Raw genomic sequence first — 23,465 nt, 5'->3', positions numbered from 1 at the left:
AACCACTGGTTGCTATGGTGAAGTTGGACGCCGTTGCAAAGATGAAGCAGCAGGCTTTTTTCACTGAAGTTGTTGTAAAGTCGATAGTCGAACTAGTGGTTGCCATGGTGAGGACAAACGCCAGTGCAAAGATGTGGCAGCAGGCTTCTTTCCAACGAAGTTGTTGCGAAGTGGAATGCCAAAGACTGTAAGATAAGGTCTAGTAGAAATCCTAGTATAAGAAATGAGATACTGAATTCAATCAATGAAAGGATAAACTATAAAACATGAAACAAATGAACAAACCAGAAGGATACAAACATCTAAAATTGAAACTGACAATAACTACAAAATAGAAAAGCAGGAATGGGTAGAGGAGAAATGCAAAGCTGTAGTAACATACATAACTATAAATGTGTTAGATACCATATACAGGAAAACTAAAAAAAAACTGTGATGACAAAAGAAGTAAATAGATGAATCTCAAGTGCTTTGATGGTAAGCCACTATTAAGCCAAGAGGGACATTTAAAAGTACGGGGAATATGTAGAAGAGCAGTATAAAGGTAATAAACTTGAAGCAAGTATTAACTAAAGGGATGAGGAGGTAAATTAAGATGAGATGGGAAGTATGGTACTGAAAGATTAATTTAACAGAACATTGAAAGACCTATGTTGAACAAAGCATGTGGAGTAGACAGCTCCCTGTCAGAGTGATTACAGATCTTCAAAGGAACGAACCATGACATCTGGAATGTAAAATATTTGAGACTTGCGAAATACACTCAAAGAATATTTTACTAACACCATTTCCAAACAATGCAGATTCAGACAGGTGTAAATAATACCAAAACCATCGGTTTGATTAGCCATGGTTACAATTTATTACTATATATTTTTTTTTACAGATAAGTATATACATCGGTAGAGACTGACCTGGCAAAGGCCCATTTCAATTCTAGAGGAATGAAGGAACAGTCAAGTGATAAGATGAACATAAAAAATAAAATAAATATAATGAAAAGTGGTTGAATCAAAGCAGGTGATGTTACAGGAATCAGGTTACGAAATGAGCTGCTGAAAGTAGTAAATGTGCCCTGCAATGTTGAGACCATAACTACTGACCATGGCTGGAGTGCTAACAAGTCATATCTGAGAGTGATATCTGGAATGTCACATTGTAGAGAAGAAAAGCATTGACAATACAGTACAGTCAAGAAAAGAACAGAAGATATTAAAATTAGATGCTACTGAAAAATGGTGAAGATTATGTGACGGTGTTGGAGAAACAATGAACATGTACCGAACTGAACTGCACGGAAAAGAAAGTCATTGTACTACTTGAGTAAATGAAGGGATTAGATGATAAGACACATTCTGAGATAGCAAGAAACAGTGCATTTGGTAACAAGGGAAATATGTGTGATAAAAATTGAAGACACTTGCACAAATTAACATGAAGAGTTGTTTGAACCAGTATCTAATCCAAAGACTGTAGACATCAACTAAGAAACTGATGGAATATATTTTAATGAATGATATTAGGAACTTAATCATACACTAACAGTTATTCATGGGTATAAATTACAAGAATAAATTATTCTCAGAATGAAAATATTGAAATAGCCAAAATGTTGACAAGTAAATTTAATCATTTTATATTCAGTTATCGTAAATGTTTAAGTATTGCAAGGAAAGCTCTGGCAGAATGTAAATATTTCACCGATGAAGGAGACCATTCGCCAAAAGTATTGACACAAAAAAGAGTGAAATCTTGCCAGTTTTTACAAAGTTTTGAAACGAGGTTGAGTATGCGCGCGCACACACACACACACACACACACACACACACACACCTGGGTAACTACAGAGGTGTGTGTGTGTGTTCACGCGCGCTTAAGAGGGGGAGGGGGAGGGGGGCGGCGTGCATGCTCACGCCTTTGTGTTCAACACACATATCTTAATTAATAATGTTTTGAATAGTATTCCGCAGTAAATCTGGGAAAGTGAGAAATAGGAAAAAGAATTGGCTATTAATAACGTTCCTCTTAAAATGTATGCTGTTTAGTATAATTATAGTGAACTTTATGTGTAACTAGAAGAAAGTTAACCTAGCTCTGCTAAGGGCACCATTTTGTTAGATGAAGTTTATTAAAATACTATACACAAAGAGATTAACACAGAACTAAAGAATAAATACACAAATATTGTACTGTTTGTGAAAGGATAATAGTAACAGTACTACGTATGGGATAATTAAACTTATATGGACATTGAAGGATGTGGGCTGTAAGAATTTTTCTGCGGAATTGAAAAATATCTAAAGGTTTTCAGAAACAACTTCAATCGTTCGCCTTTTGTCATGGTTTAATTTTTATTTTTCCTGGGTTGTTGCAAGTCTCCTAGTGACTTGTCATCAGATGGTACATAGTTTTGTTGTTTGTAGCACTGTGGGGATCGATGTGCAGCGTTATCAGCATCCACGGTATTAATTCTGGTATACAAGTTATTTTGCTATACATAGATTATGTTTTCTAGTTATGTTGATTACGCAGCAGCACTACACAAACTTTGGCACAGTCAACGATTCCCAAGTACTTTACAGGATGTAAACGTAAGTCAGCTTCTATACGATTGTCAGTTCCACTGGAAACATTAAGTCACGATGTGACAAAGTTCAAATATGAACAACTTTATTGTTTCTTGAAAAATGTTGTATGAATGCGAAAAGTGTTGTTTTTATCATTAACATTAACTTCCATGATTTGAAAAAGATTGTAAAATGAATTCCAGGAAACGGAAAAAGGAAGTGGAATAGCAACACGTGAAGGTTAATTTTCCCACTAGTTGCATAAATAGCAGTTATTTTATGCAGTATCGGTAGTTTAGCAGAAGCAGTAGATTCTAGTTATACATAAAGTTCACTATAATTATAGTAAACAGCATAAATTTTAAGAGGAACATTATTAATAGCCATAAGTACAAGGGAGAGTAGCGGGCAGAGGTCTATTGCATTGTTCGAATTTTAACGCACCTTCCTTGCTGGTTTACGGAAACACAATTTCAGGGCTGATCCCATGTTCCCTGAATACTTCGCTTGTATGAACTGTGACAGTTTTTGCAAGTGGAAGGCAAGCTTTGCCTTTAGTGGTTCTTTTTCATTAGAAGGTCTAGACCTTTTAGGGAGTGCTGCCCTATTGGACTCTATGACAGAACAGTGGTTTCTTCTGAAGAAAACAGTAAACATGGTATTGGTACAGTGTTTAAACAAGGAAGAAAGGTGCGCGAATATTTGAACACTGCAAGGGATCTACACCCGCCGCTTGCCAGAGCACCCGTATGTAAACAACCATGCACTTGCAACCAAATGTCCAGAGGTACTACTGAAAAAAGTATGAACACCAGCCTTGATAACACGAGAGCAATTGTCGCATGGGCAAAACAGTTAAATCTGCAATAGCAGATAATGCACTATGACCCAGAAACAACTGAATTCGTTTCTCTGACACGCAAGTTTTACCAAAAACTAATAATTACCACTCTAGGATGCACAGGCAGACCACAGAGATTAAAAATCAGGAAAACAATTATAGCAGAAAAGAATAAGGATTTAAATAAGACAAGTTGGTGGTGTGAGTGCTAAATAAAACAAACGGTGCCGACTTTTCCTAGCTATTACAAGCTCAATAGCATACATTGTGTTACTCCTCGATCTTACGCAGCGATCTGGTGACATTGCGAACTGGCGTTGCCAGGATGCATATAATAGTTCGACTTTCTCAGCTAGTTCTGATCTGTAACTGCTTTCTGAATCTTTGAAGCCTCTGATGATGTCTCCAGCTTTGGAAAACGCAGTATCAGACAGAGAATTATGCCTTGGGCCACGGCCCTATGCCTATAAAACAACTATCAGTGAGTATATAAATGTCATCCGTGAAAGCCTCTGTCCTATTCTATGATGGTTTTGAACTGAGTGACATTTTAATGAACAATATTTTTAAAATTTTTTGAAATTTTATAAGGAAGTTTGAGGCAATAGATGCACTTGTTAAGATAAAGTTTTCTTATGAATGGTAAAGACACAGTTAAGAAATGTTGGAACAGTCATAGGATCAATTATATGGTTTAGAAGAGAGACTTACAGAATTTTATCGCAATGTTAAAATAAAAGACATTCTGACAAAGAAAAGAATAACAAATGTAATATAGAATTTTGTGACAAGTGGAAAGTTAGTATAAAATTCAGAAAGAATTTTTAAACATTTTTGACATCAGTTAAAATATGGGTAATGAGTGGTGATAAATTGATAACAGTAGTCGAGAAAGACTAAATAATTGCATTTAAGTATAATTAGATGGAAGTTGAAAAACTTATTTCAGTATTGTGGAGACCCATGGAGCTATGGTCTCTACGTGCGCGCCGAACTTGGAATGAGAGAGTATCGTCTGGCGATGCATCTGAGGGTGTCAGTGAGATAGTGTTGGCTGCGAATACCTTTATGGTCAGAATTTTAATTATTCAAACAGCCCAGCGGCAGACAGAGGAACACCAGTAGTATGGAGTTAAATACTTGCCTGGCTCAATGGGCATCTATGTTATACTGCTAAGTCAGAAACCGCACCCTCAGCAAAGGCGGACTCAAGCAGGATGCCGATACAGCTGTCTTCAGGTCCTACCCATCGAGTCAAGCTGCTAACAGCCTGGAGAGCTGTTCCACAATGGTACTCTCGTGAAAATCTTTGTTCGTGCTCTAGTCAATCCAGTCTGCATCGAATGATGGTAGCTGCGTAGATATCTACCTTTGCCTCCCAGTAACTGAGGGCCAACACGTCAGTAGCTGCTCATAGGATACAACCTGGGCAGTGCAAAAGCCCCTCTCCTGGAAGACGTGAGGTCGGCAACTTGCAGGTCCTCGTAGATTGCCCGCCAGTGTGTTGTACATCAAAGATACCCAAGTCTTCACAACAGTGGCAGCACAGCCAGGCAGGCAGCAGTGGCATTCCACAACCATGAAATACACCATGCTGGCTGGCTGGTGTCCTGTTTGAAGTTATTAGACAGCATGGGACGGCTTTGATGTGGTTTCACTATAATATACAAGACTGTCATGCAGACAGGTCAACTCATGATTGCCGGCCGAAGTGGCCGCGCGGTTCTGGCGCTGCAGTCTGGAGCCGCGAGACCGCTACGGTCGCAGGTTCGAATCCTGCCTCGGGCATGGATGTGTGTGTTGTCCTTAGGTTAGTTAGGTTTAACTAGTTCTAAGTTTTAGGGGACTAATGACCTCAGCAGTTAAGTCCCATAGTGCTCAGAGCCATTTGAACCATTTTTCAACTCATGATTAGTGACGGTTGCAAGAATGAGCTTAAGAGATCCAAGTACACACATCACAAAATTTTTGCATCACCCCAGTTCCCGGAACCACTGAAGATAGACGTTGACTATGGATATCGTATCACAGACACAGTCCCTTTGACTGTTGAGAGATGTTACTAGACCCACCCAAAGATGTAAACAACCATGAATGAGCAGCGCTATTAGATGGAGGGGGTCCGAAAGCCGATCAAAATGGCTCTGAGCACTATGGGACTTAACTTCTAAGGTCATCAGTCCCCTAGAACTTAGAACTAATTAAACCTAACTAATCTAAGGACATCACACACATCCATGCCCGAGGCAGGATTCGAACCTGCGACAGTAGCGGTCGCACGGTTCCAGACTGTAGTGTCTAGAACCGCTCGGCCACACCGGAAAGCCGATCATTTCCAGTCATTCCACCAGGAAGGAGGTACACAGATCGTGTTGTCTGTAGTTCAACCATTCCTAGATGGTCAATACCGCCGTTCGGCCGCGTCCGCATTGTTACTTTGTGCCAGGAAGGGCTCTCAACAAGGGAAGTGTCGAGGCACCTCGGAGTGAACCAAGGTGATGTTGTTTGGACATAGAGGAGATACAGAGAGACAGGAACTGTCGATGACATGTCTTGCTCAAGCCGCCCAAGAGCTACTACTGCAGTGTATGACGGCTACCTACGGATTATGGCTCGGAGGATCCCTGACAGGAACGCCATGTTGAGTAATACTTTTCGTGCAGCCATAGGACGTCTTGTAACGACGCAAACTTTGCGCAATAGGCCGTATTATGCGCAACTTCACTCCCGACGTCCATAGCGAGGTCCATCTTTGCAATCACGACACCATGGAGCGCGGTACAGATGGGTCCAATAACATGCCGAATGGACCGCTCAGGACTGGCATCACGTTCTCTTCACTGATGAGTGTGGCATATGTCTTCAACCAGACAATCGTCGGAGACGTGTTTGGAGGCAACCCGGTCAGGATGAATGCCTTACACACACTGTCCAGCGAGTGCAGCAAGGTGGAGGTTCCCTGCTGTTTTGGAGTGGAACTCTGTGGGGCCGACGTACGCCGCTAACGGTGATGAAAGGCGCCGAAACGGCTGTACGATACGTGAATGCCATACTGCGACCGTTAGTGCAACAATATTGGCACCATATAGGCGGGGCTTTGGTCTTCATGGACGACAATTGGCGCCCCCATCATCCACATCTTGTGAATGACTTCCTTCAGGATAACGAAAAATGATTCAGATGGCTCTGAGCACTATGGGACTTAACTTCTGAGGTCATCAGTCCTCTAGAACTTAGACCTACTTAAACCTAACTAACCTAAGGACATCACACACATCAATGCCCAAGGCAGGATTCGAAACTGCACCCGTAGCGGTCGCACTGTTCCAGACTGTAGCGCGTAGAACCGCTCGGCCACACCGGCCGGCCAGGATAACGACATCGCTCGACTATGTGGCCAGCATGTTCTCCAGACATGAACCCTATCGAACATGTCTCGAATAGATTGAAAAAGGCTGTTTATGGACAACGTGATCGACCAACAACTATGAGGGATCGACGCCGAACCGTTGTTGAGGAGTGGGACAATCTAGACCAACAGTGCCTTGATGAACTTATGTATAGTATGCCACAACGAATACAGGCATGCATCAATGCAAGAGGACGTGCTACTGGGTATTAGAGTTACCGGTGTGTACAGCAATCTGGACCACCACCTCTGAAGGTCTCGCTGTATGGTGCTACAACATGCAATGTGCTGTTTTCATGAGCAATAAAAAGGACAGATATGATGTTCATGTTGATCTCTTTTCGAATTTTCTGTACAGGTTCCGGAACTCCCGGAACCGAGTTGATGCAGAACGTTTTTTGATGTGTGTATTTTTTTATGCTCGTTAGGTCGTTCCTATGACTTAACTGAGCTGTACCGATGAGCGAATTGGTTGGCCTAAGGTGCTAGGCTTGTCAGTGCTCTATATCACGCCATGGCTTTGCACCTGAGGTTTCAACTCTTGAGATTGCCAGTTTCTGCGACGTCTGTGTGTTGCGGAGGGACTTGGGCATATGAGTTACATGGTCTAACTCCGTCTGTCAGTGCTGTCTGAGCAACGTTATAGTGTGGTGATTCCAGCTCGGTTACACTCTGCACTCTCTGTTTGAGTGTTGCGTGCCTTTTTATTTACAGTATTGGCTTTTCTGTCTCGTTTACATTGTGACTAAGACAACGCACTTTAGTGTCTCTTGGCTTGGTTATGTGACTGCTGAGGAAAGATTACAAAAATTTTACATTTACCCAGAATTCTACTCTATGATGCAACAGCATATCACAAAAAATTGGAGTGAAAAACAATTTATAGCTTAAATTTAAAGAGAAAGTTCAAAATATTCTTGTGCGTATTAAAGTTATAACATTGATAAATTATCATCGATAAAAGCAGCAATAAATGGTAAAAACCTATAACATATTTTTTGTATATTCTTGGCAAAAATGTTAACTTTCGACGTTCACCAGTTCCCCATGAATGAAAAGACGAATGGTAATTGTGATATACAAAGTGAAGATTCGCAACTTACCATATTCGTAAAAACAGCTGTGGATATTACATCTGAAAATGGATCTGTCAGTATAAAATCAGACGACTCTGAGACTTAGGTATTACTTTGTTACAACAGTGTACGCTAACTTTTTATTCCTACAAAATGGAACTCGATCAAACTTCCAACATATGCCTCTCCTGCAGTGTGTTCTTACATAGTGTTGCTATTAGTAACAGAAACTACAAGTACATGCTTTACATTAGAGCTGGTCAAAAGTAATTTCCTTTGCAGGTGGGAAAACGTTTTTGTAGATTTTTTTGAAATTTTCTGCTACTGCCGATAAATTTAAAGAACTGAAATAATTTGATATAAATAAGTTATAAGAGTTCATTCCACTGAACTTGTAAGTATCTAAAAGTTTGAACTAATTCCAATGGTCAGAGGATAATATTGTGAATTTAAGCATTTCCTCATGTGCTTCCACTGAATGGATACGTAAATAAATATGTAAAAACCTTTGTTTAATTACCTTTCTAAATGCAATTTAGTTTTTCATTTTCATTTTGTTTCAATTAAGATGGCCAATAATTATTTGGATTCTAAGAATCTGATAAAAATAAAAACCCACCAAATTGGCAAAATGTGTGGAACGTATTTTTGTCTACTGGTAAACTCATAAAACTGTCTTTCAGATAGACCAGAATGATAATAATTTAAACAACCCATCACTATTAGACCACATAACACTGCAAAATACTCAAATTAAGAACAGAATGAACAAAGTAATTGCTAGAAAAATGTGGAACTTGAGTCCAAGAAATAGATTTATAACAGCTAATTGGTTTCTTTCTAATCTAAACAGGATTTTAACATATCGCTATTCTTGTTCGTGTGGAATAAAACGATTTATGTGACGAACATTAGATGTAGATTACATTTGGTATCTTCACAAGCTTTACAAGGCAATTATATACTTATTTGTAAAACGTATCTGCCCCAAAATTTGCTGTTACACATTATAAGCAAGAAGTACACGTCATGGTACGTGTCTTTGGGTTGTATGATGCCTGTAGATCTGTTGAAAAATGTAGTAATGGTGGAAACATTTCATAAATGTTTACAGTTCACTAGGAAATTTTGTCTAGACCCTCTTCTTGCAAAGTTAACCCTATGAATTTCATTAGCTAAAAATCGACTTAATATACACAAGAAATATTATGCTATTACAAGAAACTTAAGATGAGCAATATACACATTAACATAAAGAGTGATGTAAAAATATAAAAAAATAGTTAAAATTTCCTTTCTAAAATAAATTATTGAGACAATTTTTGAAAATGAACTACTTATTTAAGAATATAGTACAGATGAGAAGCAAGTTAAACTATGGAATTTGATTTTGTAGTAAGCTTTTTATTAACATTATATGGACATAATCCATTCATGGTGGTCTTGATTGTATTTCCTCATTTTTACTTTAGTTTATAAGCTTTGAGTTATAATATCATTGAATATCCTGTAAAACTTTTAAGGAAAAATGACTTCCCATTGTTAGCCAACAAAGCCATGTACAGTACTTCGATAGACATCTTTCTCCTTTTGCTGACACAAGAGGGCAGTATTATTTGAATCTAAATCTAAATGATTAAGAGAAAATTTTCACGAAATAAAATCATTCGAATGGAACAGAATGTATGATACCTAACAACTTTTATATTTTTTTGTCATTTATTTTTCCACTTTACCACAAACAGCTTCTAACTTACTCACAGTTTTTTCATTTGTCTTCTGATTGCTGCAAAGCAATTATGGCAGCGAGAATAAACCCAAAAACTTGATTTTATTTACGAAAGTTTACCTTATTTCAGCATTAGACAGTAAAGGTTGATCTATTCTAGTCGAAGTGGTTTCGCTGCCTTCAAATGACTTAATGATGCTTTAAACAACATTGAAATTTTGCTACTAATAATTGCAGGCATTAATTCAGAATCCCTAGCTCGTTAAAATGGGAGGTGATGGTAAGAAAATGTCTGAGGTTATCAACTGAAACACAGCAAGACGTGAATGGGGTTTCAGCAATACCTTTTTGACACGCCCAATAAATTTCTCAACATCGCTAAAGTTGCTATGACTCCCTTCTTCACCTCTGTGGAAGGAGTGAGCTGAACATGTCACATTCACCATTTTGTTGTATAAAGCTTTTAGTTAATCAGTAAGTATAATCAAATATGGTGCTGTAAGCATTATGAGGGTAATACACCATAAAGGTTAATGCCTTTGGGCCACATGGCACCCATTGGTTGCTCAGGTGAACAACGCTCTAACTGTGAAAACTTTTTGTTTTTCTAAATGTTCACAGTTTATTAGAAACTTTTCACCTGGACCATTTTCTTACAATGTTCCCCCAGTGACATTTGCTATGTATCTTCCCATAAGGTCTGTGGTTTCAGCAATCGTTAACTATACTTTTTAATTTGCAAACCTTGTGTGATGTGTTGCATTGTTTTCTCATAGCTTTGGATGGCATAGTCGTTTCTTAATGTGGGATAATTAGGAAGAGAACCACATGCGTATTTTCCTAAGAATTCACGAAATTATGGAGTTCAGTTTACATTAGGAACTGTCAGCAGAATGGAAAGCTGTACAGAATGGTGCATAAGGTTTGGCAAGTTACCCCTAGGAGAATTTGCTATATTGTTTTCCCATTTTCTGTCTGTTGTACTCCAGGTTTTGTTTTTCTGCTGATGGCTAAATGAATTGTCTGCAGTTAACAAACTTCACTTATGATTTAAAACACTGATTTATAGAAGAAATTTTCCAAGGAAAAAATATGTTAGCTGCAAAAACATTACAGGTTTCTACTATGGCGATCTTCCATCTTTACAATGCAACAGCTGTGTAATTATTTGTACAAATATCGTTCTTTTAGTCTTTTGGGAGAGCAGTGGAGAAATTGCGGTCAGTGACGAGTTAATGGTCACTTACAGCTGCAACAAAAGATGCAATGGAATAATGATACATAAATTGATTCCGTGATGATGCCACATACTTGCAAGGATGATGGAGAAAGGTATATTCATCAGTTTGATGTAAGGGGCCCTAGCCTGGAAAAGGGCTGAGTCGAAAGTTAGAAGCGAAAATCGTTCTGATCCTTCTGCCAGTGGAATAATGTACTGCGACAATGTTTCTTGGGTAGCTTCATGTGTCATTTATTGTAATATCAGTACATGGGAAACTTACAGGTACCATGTCTTAGTACGCGTTTTGTCAAATAAATGTGTTCTTCTTTCTTTGTACTATGATTACCTAACAAATCCTTTCAATTTGTGTTACTGGCCGAAAAATAAGAAGTTGAAAATAACTCCTTATCATAAATATTCCCCTTCTAGGAACAGCCCCTTTGTATTGCTAACACATATTCGACAGTTTACCACTTACAGTTGCCTTCAAATCATCGCCAAATCAGCCATACTAAATGAAAACAAACACGGGATTTACACTTAATGGACCTCTGCTGATTTTAGTCAGATTGCTCTAGATACACAAACCATATATATTGTGACAGACTAGTAATTGTGGAATGAAAACTTATACATGCCTTAATCCAATATAGGTTTACCTCTGAGGATTGGAAAAAGAAACAGTTTAAGGAGTGGGCGTTCCACGAGCAGAAATGCTTACTCACGGAAATGTGTAACAGTTTCCAGTACTATGACAGATGAAATTTCCTTTTGCTGACAATTACAACAAATAATGTGAAAGTACATAGCCAATAAACTATCAAAAATAAATAGAAAGTAAAACAGTCCGCCCCCGTTGGCTGAGTAATCAGCACTGCGGACTGTCACGCCAAGGGGCCCGGGTTCGATTCCCGGCTGGAGGAGGAGATTTTCTCCGCTCAGGGACTGGGTGTTGAATTGTCCTCATCATCATTTCATCCCCATCTCCGACGCGCAAGTCGTCCAATGTGGCGTCGAATGCAGTAAGTACTTGCCCTCGGCGGCCGAACTTTACCGAATGAGGGACTCCCGGCCCACAATGCCGTACGCTCATTTCCATTTCCTTTCTGAAAATAAAACAGTTCTGGACATTTCTGTACCTAATACTTAACTTTTTAGAATGAGATTTTCACTCTGCAGCGGAGTGTGTGCTGATATGAAACTTCCTGGCAGATTAAAACTGTGTGCCCGACCGAGACTCGAACTCGGGACCTTTGCCTTTCGGGGCAGAAGTAAAGCTGTGAGTACCGGGCGTGAGTCGTGCTTCGGTAGTGTGCCCGACCGAGACTCGAACTCGGGACCTTTGCCTTTCGGGGCAGAAGTAAAGCTGTGAGTACCGGGCGTGAGTCGTGCTTCGGTAGTGTGCCCGACCGAGACTCGAACTCGGGACCTTTGCCTTTCGGGGCAGAAGTAAAGCTGTGAGTACCGGGCGTGAATCGTGCTTCGGTAGCGCAGATGGTAGAGCACTTGCCCGCGGCAGGCAAAGGGCCCGAGTTCGAGTCTCGGTCGGGCACACAGTTTTAATCTGCCAGGAAGTTTCACTTCACTTTTTGTGTGAAAATCCCATTCCCACAGTTCATCCAAGTGATTATTATGTACCATCTATGTTGGACCGAGACACAAATATGTATTTTAGCTTTCAGAGGGTGTTGCTTTACTGAGTAAGCGAAGCACCTTTGCGAAACGTATGGTTCTTTTCTTTGCGAAGCAACACAGGCCATAGGTTTAATCTGCGAAACATTCTAATTAATATTACAGTTCCTGTCTATGTAATTGTAGGGAATGGCAATCAGTGTTTCTTTAACAACATGACTACTTACCGCATATACCGGACATTTTAGCTGTACTGAAAATATTACAATGCCTCTGACGAATAGTCACAACATCAACATTATGGCCTGTACTAGCCACAACCTTGGGCTGCCAAAAGCGATACTGGCATTTAGCAATGAAATATCATTTCTTCTACCAGGAGATAGATTAGATTAGATTGGTACTTGTTCCATATATCATGAATACGACACTTCGTAATGATGTGGAACGTGTATGGTTAATAAAAGGTGTCTATACAAGATATCACATTACACAAAATACTACATGACACTTAATTTTTTTGGGGGAGGGGGGGGGGAGAAATTACCCACTTACTATATCCAAAAATTCATCTAATGAGAAGAAGGAGTTGCCATTCAGAAATTATTTTAATTTCCTTTTAAATGCTATATGGCTATGTGTCAGACTTTTGATGCTAGTAGGCAAGTGACCAAATACTTTTGTGGCAGCATATTTTACCCCTTCTGAGCCAAAGCTATATTTAACCTTAAGTAGTGAAGATCATCCTTTCTCCTAGTGTTGTAGCCATGTACACTAATATTACTTTTGAATTCGTTCGAATTGTTAATAACAAATTTCATAAGTGAATATATATATTGTGAGGCTACAGTGAAGATCCCTAGCTCTTTAAATAAGTGTCTGCAGGATGATCTTGGATGAGCTCCAGCAATTATTCTGATTACACGCTTTTGTGCAATGAACACTCTTTTACTCTATGATGAGTTACAACAGAATATGATGCCATACGAAAGCAGACAATGAAAATAGGCGTGATAAGCTAATTTACTGAGATGTATATCGTCAAAATTTGCAATGACCGTAATAGCATAAGCAGCTGAACTCAAACGTTTCAGCAGATCTTCAATGTGTTTTTTCCAGTTCAACCCCTCATCAAAGCATACACTTAGAAATTTTGAATATTTTACCTTAGCTTATTTTTTAATCTACTTTTGTGAGAATCTACTTTTTTTCTTTAATCCACCAATATTTTGGTTCAATATGGTAACATTATTATTTACTCTACTGTTGTGAGAATCTTGTGAGTTTTTGGACCTCTTTAGCACCTGCCTACCTGAACTTCTCATTGGACACTGATATTAGTCTAAAAAGAGGTACATCCATGAGTACGAGTGTCTCCCCTTATGGATTTCGCTAACAACCCTGCCAGTTACCCTTCCCTTTCCTATCGAGGTGTAGGCCATGCCTTGTGAAATCCCCCGTATCAATAGCCTCGACAGGAGCCAATCCAATGTCTGACAGAGTGGCCGCCCTACGCAACTGATCCTATCAGCTGCCCGAAAGCAGGCACAGGCACCATCCCAACATTGGTATGGGTCGTTGCAGAGGCTATTTTCACCAGATCACACTCAATACTGTAGCCCTGATCCATATCAATACCGTTTCCCACTCCACCCACTATCATCACATGATCCTGCTGTGAGAAACTCTTGTACAAGGAACCTATATCCTCTACCACCTGGCCGGCCGAAGTGGCCGTGCGGTTCTAGGCGCTGCAGTCTAGAACAGCGAGACCGCTACGGTCGCAGGTTCAAATCCTCCCTCGGGCATGGATGTGTGTGATGTCTTTAGGTTAGTTAGGTTTAACTAGTTCTAAGTTCTAGGGGACTAATGACCTCAGAAGTTGAGTCCCGTAGTGCTCAGAGCCATTTGAACCATCTACCACCTGGCTAAGACATGCACTTGGCTTGAAAAAGTTTGTGACCTGGTACCTGTCACCAAATTTTTCCCGCAAAATCTGGCCCACACCTCTTCCATGGCTGCTACCTAGCAACAGAACTTTCCTCTTACTTTCTACTTTTTTTGAAACAGTTGGTTTTATGTAGCATCTTAACTACATCTACTTGTACTGGAGCCTCTTCCTTACTTAACTGTGGTAGCAAGGCAAATCTATTGGTTGTGTCAATTGGGAAACTGTCAGATGCTGTTCTCTTTCTGTGGCCCCTGTTCCCAGCTACCACTTTCCACCGCTGTTTAACCTCCTTCCCCCTTAACCTCTTCAGTTCCTCCCTCGCTCTGTCCAAATCAGCCTGAAGGGCTCTAATGTTCTCCTCCAGTTCAGCTATAATCCTATCTCTTTAGCAAATACTGCAAAAGAATGGAAGAGTCTCGTTTGCTTCCCCAATTCCCACGCCGCTACAATTTCCCCAATGAAACCACCTGTCACAACAGTTGCTCAAAACCCCTGAACTAACTTTCCTACTGCAGCTCACACACTTAGTATCCATGGTAGTTTCGAAATTAGTTAAGATATTTAGTAAGTGATAACGATAATATGTTAAATGCAGATGTAAAAGGACACTAAATATGTTTTGGAAACTAATATGTAAGTAAACTATTAGCAAATGCAGTTAAATTTGTGGTATAACGCTAAAAATGCACGTTCAAAAATTAGGCCTAAACAGCCGAATGTAACCAAAACGAACTTCTTGCGATTACTGGAAGAATACGCAAATAAAAGAAAAACCCTTAATGGCAAGCTTGAAGAGCACACTAATGCATGTATTTAATCAGTTAATCTATAGCAAATGCACTTACAATTGCGTTATAACGCTAAATATGCGCACTCGAAAATTTAGGCCTAAGCAGCAGTAAGTAAACAAACGAACTTTCGCTATTATTGGAACACTACGCAAATAAAAGAAAAACTTTTAATGGTGAGCTTGAAGAGTAAACTAAAGAACGTATTTAATTAGTTAAAAGTGTTCAGCTACAATTAATTACAACCTAAATTACTTATCTTTCACGAGAGCTCTGTCTCCGTGCTATCCCTCACATGTGGGATAGTTGGTGAGCTCTTCTCAAGTGACAGTACCACTATGGTGGCCAGGACCAGGCACAACTCGCTTCTGAATGCCTCCGGGTTATGGCTGGTCCGGGCTCGCACATTGGTACTGCTGTTCTCCTCAGCTTTGGGGAATCTCGGGGACTGCTCGAACATCCACACGTAATGCTGGGGTTAGCTGTTCCATATAGAGTCGTTACAGTACTGATATAGCGACCGGGACGAACCACAACCCACTTCTTAATTTCTGAGAGCTGTGGAAGATCCAGGCTGCCACATCAGTACTGATGCTTCTGTTGCATTTCAGCAGCCATCAACAGTTACTTGCTTTCTTGGTAAACTATATATGTTGTTTAAATTTTTTATGTCTTATCAACAGTTCCTGTGCTCATTACAGGAATTGAAAACGGTCAGCATCATTTCCTTCTGTGTTTATGGACTGTTAGGTTGCTGCCTTAGTAATATCAGATTCTGTCCATTCATCTCCACTTGCTTCTGGTGCTAAATCAAGATTTCCATACAAGACACTCTGTACTCCAAGGTTATCTCTAATTAATTCTACTCAGGAGCTATTTTAAAATGGATACTTATTTTGAGTATTTACAAGTTAATGAAGAATTCCTAAATTGTGAACAGTTTCATGAACAAAAATTGCACAATGCTTTAAATGACAATTCTATTCTATTGTTACTTTCCTTCGCTGTTCGTTTCTGAAATTTCATTAATATGTACAGAATTTACTTTAAAATATCCTAACTCTGGTTAAAAAAGGGATCACTCTCTCATGAAAAAGAAAACATTTTCAGAATAATAAACTAATGGTAGCTGTGCACATTTATATAGAGAAAATCGAGTCCAAAATTTATTAATAAAAAAATTGATGAAAATCTGGGTCTCATGCTGAAATTTGAAATACATGAAGAAAAACAATTGCAAATTACTTCAAAGAAGTGAATAAATTCCAAATTAGCTATTTGAAAAATAATTAAAAACTAAAGGTGATCACACTGAAATAGTACCCGAAATTTTTACAGAATACATTGATACTGTTAATGATATTTTAAGAAAATAGGCAAATATCTCACACTCTCTTTTTAGAAAACGGAAATTTCGGCTTGTGGAACAATATTTATTGTTATACTGTTATAATCGGCGCACGAGCGATGGGACACAGCATCTCCGAGGTAGTGATGAAGTGGGGATTTTCCTGCACGATCATTTCACGAGTGAATTGTGAATATGAGGAATCCGGTAAAAACTCAAATTTCCGACATCGCTGCGGCCGGAAAAAGATTCTGCACGAACGGGACCAACGACGACTGAAGAGAATCGTTCAATGTGACAGAAGCTCAATCCTTCCGCAACTTGCTGCAGATTTCAATGCTGGGCCATCAACAAGTGTCAGCGTGCGAAACATTCAACGAAACATCATGGATATGGGCTTTCGGAGCCTAAGGTCGATTTGTGTGCACTTGATGAGTGAACGACACCAAGCTTTATGCCTCGCCTAGGCATTCCGACGGACTTGGGCAATTCCAGCAAGACGATGCGACACCCCACACGTCCACAATTGCTACAGAGTGGCTCCAGGAACCCTCTTCTGAGTTTAAACACTTCCGCTGGCCACCATACTCCCCAGACATGAACGTTATTGAGCATATCTGGGATGCTTTGCAACATGCTCTTCAGAATAAATCTCCACCGCCTTGTACTCTTAGCGATTTATGGACAGCTCTGCAGGAGTCATGATGTCTAGCACTACTTCAGACATTATTCGAGTCCATACCACATCATGTTGCTTTACTTCTGCGTGTTCACTGGGCCCCTACACGATATAAGGCCGGTATACCACTTTCTTTGGCTCTTCAGTGTATACCGTAACTTCTGTTACTCTATGTAATATAATATTTTTATAGGCTTTATTTGATATTAAAGTAGTTTACGGAATAGTGAAGATCAACTCATGCAGTATGTAAGAAATCCTTTATGGAGCTGCAGAGTCATAACTGTTTTGGTGCTTCTGATAGTAGTGTAGTTTTATTAAACATTAAATTCAATTAATTAAAAATTAAAATGCTTTTCCTGTTAAGGGAAAAAGGCATGGAACAGAGAAGTGTTGGATATTGCCCATGCCCAGGGCACTGACCATCTGGACTCAGTGCATCAAAAACGACGTCACAGTCGTTTTGGTGACTACACCCAGTTGAGTAACAATGCGTAAGTTGGCTGCAAGGGAAACTATTCATTACAGTGATGCTGCAGAGTACATCAGCCAGAGCGCCTGAAATGTGAAACTGGATCATTACAGAGCGTTTATGGATGCTGACCTGAAGGATAAGCAGGCCAAGAAATGTCGCTGCTCATTTCCTGCGGAATTATCTCAGTCTATAGCTGATCAGCTTGGAACAGGGAGCTACGTCTATCTGCCATCTACTCATATCGCTGCTTATGAGCGTCTATGGGATCACAAACCTATCCCTGGGGGCTTCGATGTTGTTATCTGCAGCACCGTCATCCATATGGAGTCATCAAAATGGGCGAGCCATCTCCGCTGCCTACCTCCTGCTCTTGAGGACAGCCTCTGCTGCTGGTGACAGCTTTTCTTGTGTTTAGTCTGTAGTGTGATCATTTACGGTCTGCTGACCTACTTCTGAAGCTACTTTCCGCCTTGGACAGTCCAGAAGGCATTGTGTTCTGACTGCATGGGGCAGACGTCCTAGTGACGACTCTGGAACTGATACTGCAGCCATGGCAGCGAGCCAAATCTTGGTCCTCATAAACCATGCAGACGTTTCCAACTGATTCACCCATCAGTGCTAGGTGCCTTGGTCCTAGATGTTTCAACAATTGCATTATATGAACAACAATTGTTTGGCGTTTTATATTGTTTCACTAGCGGCCCACATTGGGCGTCCAGTAGGCGTTAAACAACTCCACACGTACCACTGAAGCCCGCAACAGGAGAAACCACAGTCTACAAATCGTATTAACAAGAAAGAGGAACGTCTGAAGATAAATAGAGCTTGAATCCCTATGAATCCCTAGACTGCATTAGAAAATCATTACCGGTAAGAAGTGGATAACTACAACGAAAACGACCGGGGAAAACAGGCAAATGCCGGGATGGTTCCTTTGAAAGGGCACGGCCGATTTCCTTCCCCATCCTTCCCTCACCCGAGCTTGCGCTCCGTCTCTAATGACCTTGTTGTCGATGGGATGTTAAACACTAATTTCCTCCTCCCTCCTCCCCGGGGAAAAATCCACAGACATTGGCACAACAACTAGCCAGAGGTTATCGTCTGGCTTCAGGTTCGGCTGCTGTTTGCCATCACGATGATAGCTCCTCATAGTGATAAACATTAGACAAACAACTAAGCGTTTGTCAGAGGAAGATGCTCAGACACATATGAACAGACAAGAAGTCATATGAGATTCTTTTTTATTATATGAGATGTTGAGATATTATATTCACCTACTAATTTTGAAACAAAATGTCTGTATATACTTACCATGAATCACAGTTTCTCACAGCTTTTGTCCTTACGTGTAATTGAGTAGTGTATCAGTTATTTAGTTAGTAAGTTCAATGTTGTACAAATCATTTGAGCGATTATTTTATCGAAATGATGTGGACTGAACCAGTTTATAGGATATGGATGCAGTATTAGTGTTGACAGTATTGAACATATTATGTGCATTATGCAACTACACTTAAAACCCAGTTTTTTGTGGCTAAAAATTGCACTGTTTAATGTGTTAATGTATAAGTACATTACTGGCCATTACACAAAGAAGAAATGCAGATGATAAACGGGTATTCATTGGACAAATATATTATACTAGAACTGACATGTGATTACATTTTCATGCAATTTGGGTGCATAGATCCTGAGAAATCAGTACCCAGAACAACCACCTCTGGCCCTAATAACGGCCTTGATACGCCTGGGCATTGAGTCAAACAGAGCTTGGATGACGTGTACAGGTACAGCTACGCATGCAGCTTCAACACGATACCACAGTTCATCAAGAGTAGTGACTGGCGTATTGTGACGAACCAATTGCTCGGCAACCATTGACCAGACGTTTTCAATTGGTGAGAGATCTGGAGAATGTGCTGGCCAGGGCAGCAGTCGAACATTTTCTGTATCCAGAAAGACCCATACAGAACCTGCAACATGCGGTCGTGCATTATCCTGCTGAAATGTAGGGTTTCGCAGGGATCGAATGAAGGGTAGAACCACGGGTCGTAACACACCTGAAATGTAAAGTCCACTGTTGAAAGTGCCGTCAATGCGAAAAAGAGGTGACCGAGATGTGTAACCAATGGCACCCCATACCATCACGCTGGGTATTACGCCAGTATGGCGATGACGAATACACGCTCCCAATGTGCGTTCGCCGCGATGTTACCAAACACGGATGCGACCATCATTATGCTGTAAACAGAACCTGGATTCATACGAAAAAATGACGTTTTGCCATTCGTGTACCCAGGTTTGTCGTTGAGTACACCATCGCAGACGCTCCTGTCTGTGATGCAGCGTCAAGGGTTACCGCAGCCATGATCTCCGAGCTGATAGTCCATGCTGCTGCAAACGTCTTCGAACTGCTCGTGCAGATGGTTGTTGTCTTGCAAACGTCCCCATCTGTTGACTCAGAGATCGCGACGTGGCTGCACGATCCGTTACAGCCATGCGGATAAGATGCCTGTCATCTCGACTGCTAGTGATACGAGGCCGTTGGGATCCAGGAAGGCGTTCCGTATTACCCTCTTGAACCCACCGATTTCATATTCTGCTAACAGTCATTGGATCTCGACCAACGCGAGCAGGAATGTCACGATACGATAAACCGCATTCGCGATAGGCTAAAATCCGACCTTTATCAAAGTCGGAATCGTGATGGTACGCATTTCTCCTCCTTACACGAGGCATCACAACAACGTTTCACCAGGCAATGCCGGTCAACTGCTGTTTGTGCATGAGAAATCGGTTGGAAACTTTCCTCATGTCAGCACGTTGTACGTGTCGCCACCGGCGCCAACCTTGTGTGAATGCTCTGAAAAGCTAATCGTTTGTATATCACAGCATCTCCTTCCTGTCGGTTAAATTTCGCGTCTGTAGCACGTCATCTTCGTGGTGTAGAAATTTTAATGGCCAGTAGTGTAGCTTATTTAGTTGAGCCACCATTCTGGAGTGCTAACTGTGATATGGTAATTAAATTGTTTCCATGTAAGTATGAGACTACTTTTGAGTACATTACTTTTTCGAACATTTTGGAAAAAAATTTCAGTAAAGAAATCAAATGATAATATTTAAGTCTTAGTTGTCACCTTTCTTCTCAAGACGTTTAACAATTGCATATTTAAACCTGTCTGGAAAAATTCCCTGTGACAGTGATGCATTCCATACAGCACTAAGGAATTCTGTTTGAAATTCCATCAACACCACATGAGTTTTTCTGTTTAGAATATTTATAATTCTGTTAATCTCAGTGAAGGGTATTGGTGTTATTTCTAGTTGCTTAAAGTTTTGTGGAATGACATTTTCAATGTATTCTCTTACTTCTTCAACTGAATCATTTAATCCTAGTTATGGTGCAACATTTAGAAAGTAATGCCTGTCATACTCAGTAACGTTTGGGATGTATCACATTCACTCGACCCTATACTGTCTGTGTGAAGTTCTTCTCCTAGGACTGGTATATGTCATTCATGCACTGCATTACTGTATTTAATTGTTTATCTGTTAGTCATTTTCAGTGAGCCACTCTTGTGTTTTTTGTAGGCTTTTCATATTTTCTTATGATGACTGTAATCAAAACGTGTCAATAAACGAGTCACTTCACATCCAGTGACTCACAATTTTTTTTATTTACCATTTATTTCAGCACTGTTTCTCCATTTTTATTCATGAAATGGGTGCATACCTCGGATGTGACTATATGTCACACCTTGAATCCATTATATTCTCCTATTTTCATGTTAACTGTACACGATGCAACTCTGTAATCCCTGGTATTTAACTTCACCATCCAAGACGTTACGTGCTGTCCAGAGAGGCACAGAGCATCTATCTCTTCCAACTTTTCTAGAACTTCTGGGCATAGAAGAATCTTATGTATCTTGTTTTCCAACACTTTAACGTTCTGATGTAACAACTTAATTTTCGTTTTTCTGGAAACTGTTACATGTGTTATGGTTCAGTTCTACTCTAATTTCATTTAATACTGTTTGCCTGTAACCTGACTCTAACCTACAAAATGTGCCTGTTTCACTCCAGTAGTCACAGCGATTTCGTCTTGTGTCTTGTGGCCCCCTTACACTTTCTGAAAAATGCTCAGCTAATCTTTCCTTGGCCTTTCTATTCAGGAGAAGGCCATGATTAGCGTGTCCTCATCTCCCACCCACAAAAACAGGCCTGGCACAGGCATGAAATTGTAATAGTAAAAGCAAATTCTCTCAACTCTTTGTTCACAGGGCTAACAGCCATGTAAACCCAGCACTGGGCACATGAGCAGAAAATGTGCTGACATCAGTATCACCATCACCTCGTCATTCCCAGAATTTTGTCATCTCTGCATCCAGCCATATGCACTAAGGCCATTCTGGGAGTCCTCACAACATCGCTCCATTGCACTGTGAAGGCCACCCGTCACCACCACCCACCTGTGTCACCACACCCCATGCCACCCTCCCTCAGCGCCCTTTTCCCCCTCACCACCACTCGTCGACGTCATCGCCAGTAGCGTGCACGTTCAGCTTGATGTAAAGTTTTCCCGCCTCTGTATTGTACAGAAGCTGTGATCTGGTGAGGGCTGCGACTGTGACATCAGGAGAATAACTCGATATGTAGAATGTAAAATACTGACATAGGCACTATCATTTCTTCGTTGTCTGTAAATACATCTAGGTCTAATGTGTTCAGTTGATGAGACGCTTGCGTTGAACTAACAAGAATTTAAAAAATCTCTTTGTTGGAAACATACATCAGAGAAATGTAATCACATCTTTCTGCATCAAGGATGGAAAAGTATGACAACGAGGGAGTGTATGACTGTTGACAGAAAGAATATTGTTTAACAAATAAGCCTGCGGCTGTGGCGGAGCTGTTCTAGGGGCTTCAGACCGGAACCGTGCTGCTGTTACAGTCGCAGGTTCGAATCCCGCCTCGGGTATGGATGTGTGTGATGTCCTTAGGTTAGTTAGGTTTAAGTAGTTGTAAGTCTAGGGGACTGATGACCTCAAATGTTAAGTCCCATAGTGCTTAGAGCCATTTGAACCATTTTCAACAAAGAGTGGTGAGGCAGCAGAGCAGCAAGAAGATTCGTTACATGACTGGCTCCACTGACACACAGTGGTTCATATGGTGGAATTGTTTATCCCTTTCAAAAACGCGTATCTAGCCACCCATATTTTTATTACTATTGCTATTATTATTAATTATTATGTCTGTATGACCTTATATTTGTGGTTAATGTACCGGCAGAGCTACTAGTGGACTAGGAAATGAAGTTGTTCACAGCAGCAGCAACAGTCTGCAGTCAGGAGGAATAATGTAAAAATATGTAAGTAAATGTATCCTAATTTTTTTTTTCGTTTCAACCCAATCACACATACACACTTGCAGTTTGTAGAGAGCCTTGCTAACAAACACTTTAATATAGGGTGTGTTCACTGTTAGACCCTGCTTGTCTTGGCGTGACAATGACTTTAAATGCACTGTGTGTATGGGTCGCCTCTGACTATGAGGCACGTTTCAGCCCTCCCTCTGTGACTGCATGTATCTTGCAGGCTAAGAGGTTTCCTCTGAAACAGTGCAAGTGAGTACATCTGGCTGTGGGACAGTGTCAGCCACAGACAGCACCTGGGACCTGTTTGTCAGACTAACCTTGGTGGCCTTACGTGGGACCCCCTGGGAATTCTTTCGCTGGCTGCCACGCCC

The sequence above is a fragment of the Schistocerca nitens genome, chromosome 3 (assembly GCF_023898315.1).
Source record: "Schistocerca nitens isolate TAMUIC-IGC-003100 chromosome 3, iqSchNite1.1, whole genome shotgun sequence".
NCBI lineage: Eukaryota > Metazoa > Arthropoda > Insecta > Orthoptera > Acrididae > Schistocerca > Schistocerca nitens.
This window is presented reverse-complemented; position numbering follows the sequence as displayed.